Source organism: Arvicanthis niloticus, chromosome 7 (genome assembly GCF_011762505.2).
Source record: "Arvicanthis niloticus isolate mArvNil1 chromosome 7, mArvNil1.pat.X, whole genome shotgun sequence".
In the NCBI taxonomy this organism is placed as follows: Eukaryota; Metazoa; Chordata; class Mammalia; order Rodentia; family Muridae; genus Arvicanthis; species Arvicanthis niloticus.
In genome coordinates, this window is record NC_047664.1 from 74,002,038 (window position 1) to 74,014,437 (window position 12,400).

At 42.6% G+C, this 12,400-nt stretch overlaps 1 protein-coding gene across 2 annotated transcripts in view; it reads right to left on the bottom strand.

Moving 5' to 3' along the window:
• The window catches only part of Fryl (FRY like transcription coactivator), a 233,405-nt gene that overhangs the window by 185,683 nt on the left and 35,322 nt on the right, over positions 1 to 12,400 (bottom strand). The gene's annotated exons all lie outside the window — the stretch shown is intronic.

Sequence of the window (12,400 nt, forward strand, 5' to 3'; positions counted from 1 at the left end):
GTCAAAGTCTCACTGCTGAAATATAAGGTACCACATACCACTGGGTATAGCTCAATCTCATTATGTATTATTTGAAAACTCATGAACAAGCTCTAAATTGTACCTCTCTCTCTGTGCAAATATATATATACATATACATATACATATATTTAATTAATAATTAATTGTTAATATATGTGTGTGTTCATCTATATCAACATGGATGTGATACACATAAAAAAAAAAACCCACAAAGTGTCCATAAAAGAAACAAAAACAATTCACTTAACATTATTCTAAAGTTCACTCAATTCCTAGCTTTTAGTTCTGATGATCCTAATTTTTTCTTGTTTTTTTAATGAAATTCATTGTTCATGATTTTCTTTTAAAAAAGCAAAAAATAAGCCTAATATGAAAGGGGGAAAAAAAGTAAGTTTCACAATCCAGACATGCACTGTGTCAATCCCCAGTCAAACAGCTCTTAGCTGCACAGCCCCCTCTACTTTTTGTCTTAAAAACAATAGCTTGTTCAAAAACAAACAAAAAAAAAAATTCTCAAAGGTATCAGAGTTGTTCTTGTATACATTAACTTTCAAGAGTTCATTGTGGTTTGATCTGCATAGGGACAGGGGACTCTACTTAAAAGAGTTCTTGATTTTTATCTGTAATCACGTTTGGTAAGAGCTATAAGATGATTCCTTGTAGTTTTTTGATTCTATAAAAATATGAACACAACATTTCACATCATCTCCTGAAAATTACAACACAAATTTACTTTTCTATAACCTTGCTATGACCTTGACATTTTAAATTAAATTGCTTGGAAAATATCTAGAATTTTACCCAAAAATGTGACTTCTGGTCTTCAAATGAAGATGTTTCTGCAACTTCCAAACATTGATTTTATGAGGGACAATCTAAAGCCCTGATCCAATTCAGTCTCCCTTTCTAATGTGAATTGCTACTAACAGAAAACAGGCTTTTAAAAGCTTCACAGAGAAGGATGCCCTTCAAGAAATAGACACTTGCTGGGTACACACCTCTAATCCCAGCAGAAGGCAGAAGCAGGTGGATCTCTGTGAGTTTGAGGCCAGCCTGGTCTACATTGTGAGTTCCAGGACAGCCAGGGCTATGGAGACAGAGAGGGTGCACAAGGGAGGGAGGGAGGGAGGGAGATAGGCTCTGTCTCAAAAAAACAAAGACAAAAAAAAAATGGCAATGGCAAAAAAGAAAGAAAAATAAGAATAACAGGATGCCCTGTAGATGGTGGGTGTGGGGGTAGGATGGATGTGGGGGTAAGGAGGTGGGGGGGTGTTAGATATCAAGGATTGCTAAAGGGAAAATGTATCTTCACAGCTGAATATAGCTCAGTTGGCAGAATACTTGCCAGAATGCACAAAGTCCCTGGCTTGATTCAATCCCCAGGACCATACATGTTGGTACCCACCTACAAACCAGCATTTGAGAGGTGGAGACTCAGGAGTGGATGACTCCCAATCATCCATGGTCACATCAAGGTCAAACAGACTGCCTGAGAATCTGTCTCTCCTTTTTTAAGGGCATCTCTAAACTGCCTAGTGCCGTGGCATTTCCACTAGCCAGGAGCTGTGCGTCATCCAGCAGAGCTCTGAGAATCTACAATGGGTGCCATTTAGCCACAGGCGCCACCTTCAAGGGGCCTACAGACAAGATAAAAGATAAATATGCATTCGTTTCAGGTGCTCTGGCAGAAGTCTTTGGAGGAGACAGCCTTCTCCACTCAAAGACTAACAGGAGAGACAACTTATAATTACAAACATTTCTTGCTTCTATGTGGAGAGCTGAGGAAGAGACTAATTCTTTAATTCCTTGAAAATTTCACATATGCACACAATTAATTTTGACCATATTTGCCTCCTAATCCTTCCCTTAATTCCTCAGATCCATCTCCTACTCCAAGAGGCTGATTCTTTAACAGCCTTCATAGTCAAGCCCAATAGACAGTAGCACCTCACTGTAAGTCTCCCCAGCACATCTCCCAGTGTGCCTGGACCGAGAGCCAGATGCTATCATGTACCCAGGTTACATAACGACTCTTGGCTCTGCCCTCCCAAGTGGCTGTGTGCTGCTGCCTCCTCCCCACGCTCCCCGAGTTTATGAAAGAAAGGATTGTGCTGGGCACTGATTAGTGGTTCCTCCCTAGAAATTTGTAAAAGATAATCAGTAATTTATTCAGATCAACATCCTCTACACAGAAAATAACCAACTGCAAAGTTAGGAAGGAAACATTCCAAGTTGGTTTAGTCACTACAGATGACCATGTAGAACAAACATGCCACAAAACTTAATTCTCCTCTTACAGAGTATGACCCGTAACTGGGCACCCCCGCCACACACACACACACACACACACACACACACACACACACACACACATATCAACGGAACGGAAGTTAGCAACACCCCTCCGACTCCACTCACAAACAGGCTCAACTCTTCATGGTGGTTAACTTTGGTCTAAGAAAACAACAAATACAGGAGGGGAGAATTCAGAGCTGGTTCACTGCACCCTAAGAAATGACACCCTAGAAATTCAAGCTAATTAAGAACACAACAACAACAACAAAACCAGCACCTGTCACTGACAGCCCACTAGGCAGGACTAGCTTCGGTTGGTGCTCCACATGCACGCCTTCACTTTAATCCAGCGAACCACAACGTGTGCACATTTCAACTTTACAGACAGAGGAACTGAGAGAACACTGGTGAATGACCTTGAAATACCAAACGTCTGGCTCTCTCAACAGAATACACTGCTATATGGACTTATATCAGATTCTGTGACTCCAACACATTCTCGTGTGATGAGCACTCTCAAAACCAAAGAAAATAAAAGAAACCATATTATGACCAACAAATCAGAGATTTTATATTTCATAGAGTAAATACAATCCTTTCTTCTTGTTGTTGAGATCTAATTATTCAGTGAACGTCATCATGAAGGGAAGAAGCAGCATCATTTCATGATTCTTAAAATATGATCTCCAGTCTAAAGCACATACTTCCTGAAGAAGGGTTTCAACACTGTGACTGTCAGCTGTGTCCACCTTGAAGTGTGGGCCCGACAAACACGGGAAGGATCAACTGTCAATGTTGTGGCTTACATGAAAATCTGTCACTCGAATCATCGTTTGTGGCCCCTCTGCCTCACTCCACGCTCAATTTTGAGAGAATATTTGGTCCTTGGCTCAGTGTCCTAAAATTCAATCATCTGAATAAACGCCTTGAGTGTGGGCTCTGGACCAGCCTCACTGCCGGGCTAATGCTGCTCTTCTTACTAGGATTTTAACATACCTTGGAATCACAGGAAGGCAAAATTGAATATTAACTGTTAGATGTGCTGGAGTAATGAGAGCAGTAAAAAAGCAATGTTGTTGAGGCCTTCTGGAAGCTGGCACCAGGAGCAGAAGAGAGCATGGAGACTGCTCATCTGTCCACCAAGCCATGCCCTACACTGGGGATAGACAAATATGAAATAGAATGGGGTCCCTGCACAGTGTGCCCTGGTGTGTGTGGCTCACCTTCTTAGCCTCACCTCGGGAGAACATTCTAAAAAGTCTAAAAGTGGTTGCTGGGAAAGGAAAGCAAGAGACAAAAGGGATCTTTTAATATGCCATGCTTCTGAAGTCACATTCTAATTGTACTGAAACTTAGGTCTGGTGTGGATCTATGGATGTGGGAGGAGGGGAGACTTGGAGAGGGCCAGGGGAGGACCTGAGTCATGTCTCCCACCTTGGCAGGCTTCTGCAGCATGGCTGCCAACTACATAAGCCCTAGCTAGAGCGCCATCTCAATGACATTTCCCTTGAAGCCTTTACAAACCCCCTGAACTAGGAGCTACACAACACTTGTCAGCTTTGTGGACTTCCCATTTTACAAATAAAAACTTCTTTTATCACTCTAAACCATAAATAATATTATTGGGGACCAGTAGCACATGGGAATTTGTTTCTTACCTATGAACACCTAACGCTTCAAAATCACTTTTGAAAATTCTAAAACCCAATTCCCAGAAATTAAGCCTCAAAAATCCTAATTTCGAGCCGGGGCAGTGGTGGCACACGCCTTTAGTCACAGCACTTGGGAGGCAGAGGCAAGCGGATTTCTGAGTTTGAGGCCAGCCTGGTCTACAGAGTGAGTTTGGGACAGCCAGGGCTACACAGAGAAACCCTGTCTTGAAAAACCTAAATAAATAAATAAATAAATAAATAAATCTAATTTCGTCTTAAGCAAAGTTCACTCAAAACTCCCATTATGATGTTTGACCTTAGTATAAACAAGACACTATTGCTGACATTGTTGGAATGTTTAAAACATCGTGATATGGCTTTAGGTAATTTGCTTTTTAAAGGGTTTAAAGGTTTATCCTGCTTTCCTACATTTCAGACCCAAAATAAGTCCCATCTGGTAAGGAACCAGAATTTTCATAACCACACAACCCGTTCATTATATCCAGAAATACTAAAATACAAAAAGCAGTTCTTTAATTCAATAGGTGGGCCAAAGAAATGAAATATTAATACCTGAAAATTCTTACATTAAAAAAAAAAATCAGCAAACGTCACCCCTCAAGAAAAAACATTTCCACTATGAGTCCAGAAAAATGGCCTCATCCGACACAGCTGTGCATCAGTGGTACAGATACAGAATACTAAGACGGCTCCATCAAAGCAACAACCTCATCTCAAAGACGAAAGTGGGGGAAGGAGACAAGGAGAGGATTGAGGTGGGAATGCACAGAAACCTAGAAAGATTTAAAAAATAAATAAATAAAATAAAATAAAGTCATTTTGCAAGCTATCACTAAAGAGCAACACCATCTCTTCACAAAAGAAACGTGTTGACTGGCCCTGATATACAAACAAACTCCAGGGTGAGCACTGAGTAAACTACCCTTATCAATATGCAAAGGATCACTCTTAATCAGTAAGGAGACGGGCTCTCCAATCCAAATGCTGTCTGAGGGCTGGGGAAGCCACAGCTACACTTCAGTGCACTCCATATTTATGACTCTATTGGTCATTCCCTGCCACATGAAAACTGAATACTTAGTGTTCTGACTTCCCGTTACTTCAAGTCCCCAGAATGCTGGTACTACCATAGAAACACACTTTTGTCAAAGAAGTGTGGAGAAACAGGTGTTATTTCATGTGTGCTGAAGTGTAAAGATGGCTTCAAAAGGCAAGTAAGGCTTTTCTGTGGAATAAAGTCACTTCTGGAAGGTTCTACTCAAGATGCCTGCAGCACTATACCTGAGACTCCCTTGACTCGCCCTTCTAATCTCACATGACTCGCCAAAATTCTTTTCAGGCCTATCAGTTCTGAAATGAGAAATACACAGTTTTTCTCACTCCACATAAACCCATGAGTACCTCAAACATAACAGAGACTTCGGTGAAATCTTAGAGTTGGCCTTAGCAACAAAAGAAAACAGGATATGTAGGTCAAAAATAAATCAATCTGGCTGTTGGGATCATAAGCAGATTGGGGGGAAGAGTTAGGAGTGAGCCTCTAGACAACGAGGGAAAGGGGGTGGACAGATGTGGCAAGATGGAGAACTAGGCTGAGGAGAAGCTGAGGGAGACCTTGTGACTTTTCTCCTTCATATCTTATTTTAACCTATTTCTAAAGACAATACATGAACATATGATGTAACCTCAATAGCCAACTCAATTCAGAATCAGCAGCAGGTGAGCAAGCCTGTAGGGAGTCATCCTTATAAGGGTTACTAAAGAGGGAAGGCCCGCCCTTGTGGGTGGCACCATTCCCCAAGCTAGGATCCAAGACTCTGTTTAAAAAGCAGAGAAAGCAAGCTAAGCACAGGTTTTGGACACAATGCAAACAACTGCTTTAAACTTCTGCTGCCTCGACTGTACTTCAACTGTGAACCAACATAAGCCTTCCCTCTTTAAGCTGCTTGTCGAGTATTTTTCCCAAGTATAACACACAAATGTCTTGGTTACTTTTCTGTCAGTAAGGCTTACAGTCCACTCTCATGATGGGCGTGGCTTCCTCGAATTTCTGTAGCTCTGGAATGGGGAGAGGGGGATGCTGGTACTCAGTTCACCTCTCCTTTTTTACTTTGCTATTCGACCTGGGCCTTCAGCATATGAAATCTCAGCCCTGGTAGGTCCCTTCCTCTCCCTCCTCTCCCTCACTAATCCCTCTGGAAACATGCTTGGACACTGGGAGATATGTGCCAGCCTTGATTTTAAATCCACTCAAGTTGATGGTGAAGATGAACTCTCTCACAGGGCCTCAGGAGGTAGCCTGAGATGATCTCACCCTGCACCTTTACCAGCCCCAGCCTTGGGTCTCACTTTCTCCTTGTGTAGTGGGGGGAAGAGGAGTGAGTTACAAAGCCAATGAGATGACTCCTTCCAGATAGCCAGGCCCTCTATTAGAGGATTCACTTCTGATTCAGCATCCTTGCCTACTGTTTCCTGTGTCTTCGAACTACAGTGTGGGCTTTTTTCATCTGCTTAGGCCTAACCATCCCTCAAATTTCAGCTTAAATATCAGTTCATCAAACTGTAACCGGTAACCTCTCCAATCTAATAATGCCCCGACCCTTGAATTCTCTCTCTTGGTACATTAACTGCACATCAGAGCTGTGTTTAAAATGGACTCCCCCAGGAGACCACTGTGTGAGGACTGGGATTATGACCTGCTACCTAGTGCCATGCTTCAGGGCTTCAAACTCTGGCCAACACTCCAGGGATACTCACTGCATTCATTTTATAAAAACTTACAAAGGGCCTTCAATGTCTCAACTAGGAAAGCAGCCACACCATTAACTGATACAGGGGATGCCAGAATATTGGTTCTGTGGATAAAGTCAAATCCAACCTGGGGAGTGTTGGAAGAAACGGATAGAGTCTGGGTTATATAAGCGGAACTATCAAACATCAAATGGTCAGGAAAATACATGTACCACTAATGGGGAAAGGATAAGAAAAAAGTGAAGCAGGCAGGAAGCAGATTAGAGAGTATCTCTGCTTTCAGGAAGGAAACCAAGGGCTGGTATTCCTATAGCAAAGGAGATTATAAAGCAAAGCAAAAACACCAGAAACTCAAAGTGAAGGAGGGCTAAGGGAAGGAACAGGCAGGAGGCAGAAACACAAATGCATCTTTACTATACAAAAACTACCTCATCCAAACAGAGGGCGGAAATCAGCAAAACCCCCAAAGATTTGGAAACATACTTTATGACATACTTGAGTATATACAAACAGGCACCCACTGCTCTGACGAGAACAGAGTCCAGTGTTGTATGTTCTCAGGACATATCTGGCAATGTCTAACAAAACTGCAAATTCACTTAGCCTCTGACCTTGTAAATCCACTTCTGCCTAAAGTGTGAGACAGTAAACTTAAAAATGTCACGTGTACATTCACTGCAGTGTAATTTATATTAGCAAAAGATTAGGAACAACCCATATTCTAGTGCATTCAGTGAGGTGTATATGGATGTAGAAACGATACATGAAAATGGGTAAGGAATGCGCTTCAGAATATATCGAAGGAAGCAAGGTATATAATACACTACAATTTATATTAAAAAGAGAGATAAGAACATAGCCTGTTTATGCATGAGCGCACAATCAAGCACATGCATGCTCCCCCCAACATGGGCCAGAAGAGAGTCTTGGATGCCTTGGAGCTGGAGTTACAGGCTGTGAGCCACCTGCCATAGGTGCAGGCTGGGAAGTGAACTACAGTCCCCTAAAAGAGCAGCAAGTCCTTGTAACTGCTAAGCCATCTCTCCAGCCCCACCTACTTATACTTAAAAAGAAAAATCAACTGAAATTTTCGAATGGTTCCTTAAAAGAGGAAAACATTAGGACGTAACTCCTTTCAATATGCCTTCTTTTGTGGATATGTCTTGGGACCCACGAAACGATCACAGATAACTGTAAAATAACAATACATCTTATAAGTTACTGCATTTCAAAATAAAATATAACCAGTTGTTGGCTTAACTACACAGAGAATGATTATTATGGAGTGCCTGTCCTGGTATTCACAATCCCTCTTCTAGAGCACGGAGTGGGCGTGGAGACCTCACTGTGGAAACAGCACGGGGTAGGATGCCAGTGTTGACAGCAAAGCCCCACAACAACAGTACAGAGGGCAACAACTCAGACCCTGCAGCAGGGTTTTCATGTGGTATCTGAGCACAACGCATCTGTTCAGCCTTTAAGAAAAAAAGCTCTGATGCACACCACAGTGTAAATGACCTTGATAGCACTGTGCTGAGGGAAATAATCCAAGAGGAAAGTTGATATGACTGCACTTAGGAAGTAGCCAGGCTCTACACAGAGAATAGCGCAGTAAAGCCATGGTTGTGTGGGGAGAGTTACATGACTGAATGGATACAATGAATCCATTCCGTTCAATCAGCTCAACTGTGGACCTTGAAAAGGTTCTGCAAGTGGGAGGGGCCGATGACTGAGCTGTAACAGTGAGGATGCGAGAATGCGCTTAGCACCACTGAATTGTATGTATGTACGATTAAAAACCATCAAGGTGAGTAACTACTGAGCTGTGTGCAGTGGAGGAGCGCATGCCTAGCATGTGAGGCCCTAATCTCCAGCACTGAAGAAAAAGAAGTGAACTTCTGACCAAGAGCCAGAAAGGATCTGAATCTTGCCAAAGGTTGCAAGAGTGGGCTGGAACACAGTGCAGAAGGCTCTGTGCCCAGGCCCCCCAACCAGATGAAATGACTGTGGCTCTAGAGAATATCACCATGGCAGTTTATGAGAGGCTCTGGCTAAAGGCACTCAGCAAAGCTGCACCTCAAAGAAGCAGACTGACACAAACTGTCAGACGATGGTGTTTACCGTGAAAGCCTGGGATGCTTGGAGAGAATTGGTCACGGAGCAATAGATAACTGATACACAGCAATCCTCCTGCCTTAGCTTCCCAAATATAATAACAAGTCACCATGTCCAGAGTCACAAATATATTGTTAAGGAAAAAAAAAAAAAAAAAAAGCCAGACAGAGACTTTATTATTGCTGAGACTGTTGTATAAAAGTAATTATTTAATGTTCTAGTCATATTATTCCTGGCGCCATTAAGAACCAGATTTGCAGAAGGAAATTAGTATTAGTATACAATGAAAAAATAAATTAGGAATCTGAAACTAAACAGGAAGTACCAGCTTATATGAAAACCCCTAGAACCTGCATTGCTGACACCAGGAATAGGGAGGAAATGTCAATCTAGGTAGCAAAGAAACTATTGAAGAAGCTATCCCAACTGGGTAACAAGTACGTGCCCCATCTAGTGCACTATAAAGGACCACAATGTTAAATACTACTGTTTTACAAACCCCTGTGTTATTCAAGAGTCCCCAAAACAAGGGGTCAAAACCATTTTTATAAATAAAGTTTTATTAGAACACAACCGTGGCCATTCCCTTACATTGACCAGTCGCTTTGCCTTTACCTTAGCAGCTGTCTAAGCCACAAGAGAGGAAAGGTGAAGGTCTCCAGATACAAACTAACATTACAGGGAAAAAAAAAAAAAACTTCCAACCCTTGACCTGATTGTATGCAAAGCTTTGGGGGAGGGCTTGGTGGGGATGACTTGGTGACAGCCCTACACAGACACTTGGTGACAGACACGGGTCTGACTAAAGTCATTGGACCTTAATATGATCAAGAATCATGACCCAAGCTCTGTGACAGTTATCAGGAGACACAAAGGACAGGGGAGAGGATCTCACCTGCTCACAGGGCTGTTGCCAGGAACCTCCACATCTAAAGAGGACCCAAGTTCCCTTCTGTTTTTCAGAAACAAAACGGGGAGGGAGACGGGGCACGAGGGAAGGAACTTTAAGGATTACACAAGTACAATGGGAAGGAAGGGCGTACCAGTCCTCATCCAATCAAATCACCATTTTTAAAGTAGCCTGAGAGAACTTAAGACTCATTCCTGACACTGTAACTTGAGTATTACAATCTTTTATACTGAAATAAAGAGACTTAAGGATTCATACTGAAAATGCAGATGTGTGGGATCTTGCTTCAAAATAACACAGGCAGGAGAGGAGAGTTATTGAGGAGAAACAATTTGCCTATGACCCGATAATTATCTCCTTTGACGGATGAACACAAAGGACACTATCTACCAGTCTACTCTGCATATAGTTTAATTTCTCACCAGTGGAGATTTCAAAATGGTAAAAGACAAAGAAAAGAATTCTTCAGACACAAGAAGAAAAATGAAGACCTTGATTTCAATACATGGGAAGGGAGCAGTCCCAAGTCCCAAGCAAAGATGAGGCGGAAGACGGAAGTCGGGAAATGAGGGTACAGAACTCGGGGCTCAGTCGGAGGGCACTAAGGCTAGTGGATGGCTTTCTGCTGTTTCTAGTCTTCAGAAGACACCTGTATTTTTTTAAGGGTTTTGGGGCTGGAACCACTTATCTAAGATATGCTGACCCGGAAAAACATCTAAGGGGAAACTAATGGATACCAGGAAAGCCTGGAAAATCCAAGCACCAAAAATACAGTGGAGAACAGTAGAAAGGGGGACAGAAAGAACATCGGGGCCAAATAAGGAGAGTCCTGGAGGCCAGGAGAAGAGAAGACTGAGAATGCAGGAAGAAAAGGATGAAAGGTACCAATCTGCAGAGAGAGGTACTAGCTAGAAAGTAATTTAATAGCAGTGTGTGGTTTGAAAGAAAATGGCCCCCATAGGCCCATCGAGAGTGAAACTATTAGAAGCTGTGGCCTTGTGGGAGTGGATGTTGCTTTGTTGGAGGAGGTGTGTCACTAGGGGGAGGGCTTTGAGGTTTCAGGTGTTCAAGCCAGTACCAGTGTGGTACTACAGCCTGACGGATGGATGGATGGATGGATGGATGGATGGATGGATGGACAAATGGATACATAGATGGATGGATGGAGTACTCTCAGCTTCTTCTCCAGCACCATGTCTGCCTGCGTACTGTCATGCTTCCTGCCATGATGGTAATGGACTGAACCTCTAAACTGTAAGCCAGCCCCAATTTATAAAAATTGCCATGGTCATACATAGTGTCTCTTCACAGCAATAGAAACCCTAAGACAATCAGGTGTCTTATTCCTGTCTCATAACTTACTAAATAGATCAAAACTATCTCACCAGATGGGAGAAAGAAGAAAATATATCTTCAATTTAAAATAAATAAATAAATAAAAATTCTTTCAATTTGTTCATTGAACTAACAAGGTTTTAAAGTCTTTAAGAAATTAAACTCCCAAATACTTCAGTTGAATTATTGTCTGCATGAGAAAACTGATATCTAAGGCTAATTAGTTTTCACTCTCTCTCTTGGTTTTCTGAGACAGGGTTTCTCTGTGTAGTCCTGGCTGTCCTGGAACTCACTCTGTAGACCAGGCTGGCCTTGAACTCAGAAATCCGCCTGCCTCTGCCTCCCAAGTGCTAGGATTACAGGCGTGCGCCACCACCGCCCGGCTTAGTTTTCGTTCTTTAAAAATCCAACATAGTTGGTGGCAAGAAGTCCAGCTGAATGACCCACACGGACCCCTCTCCACTCTGCTGCTCCATCTAGGGTCCAGTTTTCCATCTGATGACTTCTTTATTACGCTAAAAGTCACTCTGTGTTTCATTCATAAACAGCAAGCACTTGGTAGACATATATCAACTGCCGCAAAGGGGGCCTATTTCAACCAGAGCATGTGTTAAGGTCTCTCGTTTCAGCAGTGTGTTCTGCTCAATTTTCTTCCTCTGCCCTCTCTGTCCAAAGACGTGTTCTAAGTAAACCTCTCGTATGGAAAGGCACAGGCAAGGCCCTGCATTAAAAAGCGCTGACACCGCTCAGCTCTCCGATGCGTGCCATGAGGGTCTACATGATTTCCAATCACAAGGACTTGAAGGAATTATGAAGAACCAAAGCCTACCAAGTACACACATCAGGCCGTGTGTCTGACTGCTCTTACTCTGGACTGTTACAGTAATTACGCTGAGTCTCCCCCAAGGAAATTAATAAAGCATTTTTAAGGTAGAGGGAGACTTGGGATAGCAACCGAGAGGACAACGCCTGCCCAGAATGTGAGCGGTAATGTCCGGCAAATTGGAGACCCCAGTATAACAATGTCAGAGAGAGGAAGCGGCCATTACAGGCTCTCTCTTTCTCTGCATCCCAGCCACTTCCCTTTGCGGTACCTTTCTATTGTGATGGTTCTGCCAGAGGCTTAAAAGCCGTGGAGCCATCTGACTGCAGCCTGATGCCTCGGAAACTAGGAGCCCCCAAAAACCATTCTTCTTTTTAAGTTGGTTTGCTAGAGTATTTTGTCATAGCAATGAAAAGTGACTCACGCAACTATTTTTATATGCGTTATTACTACTACTATTAGGTGCTGTGTTATAGC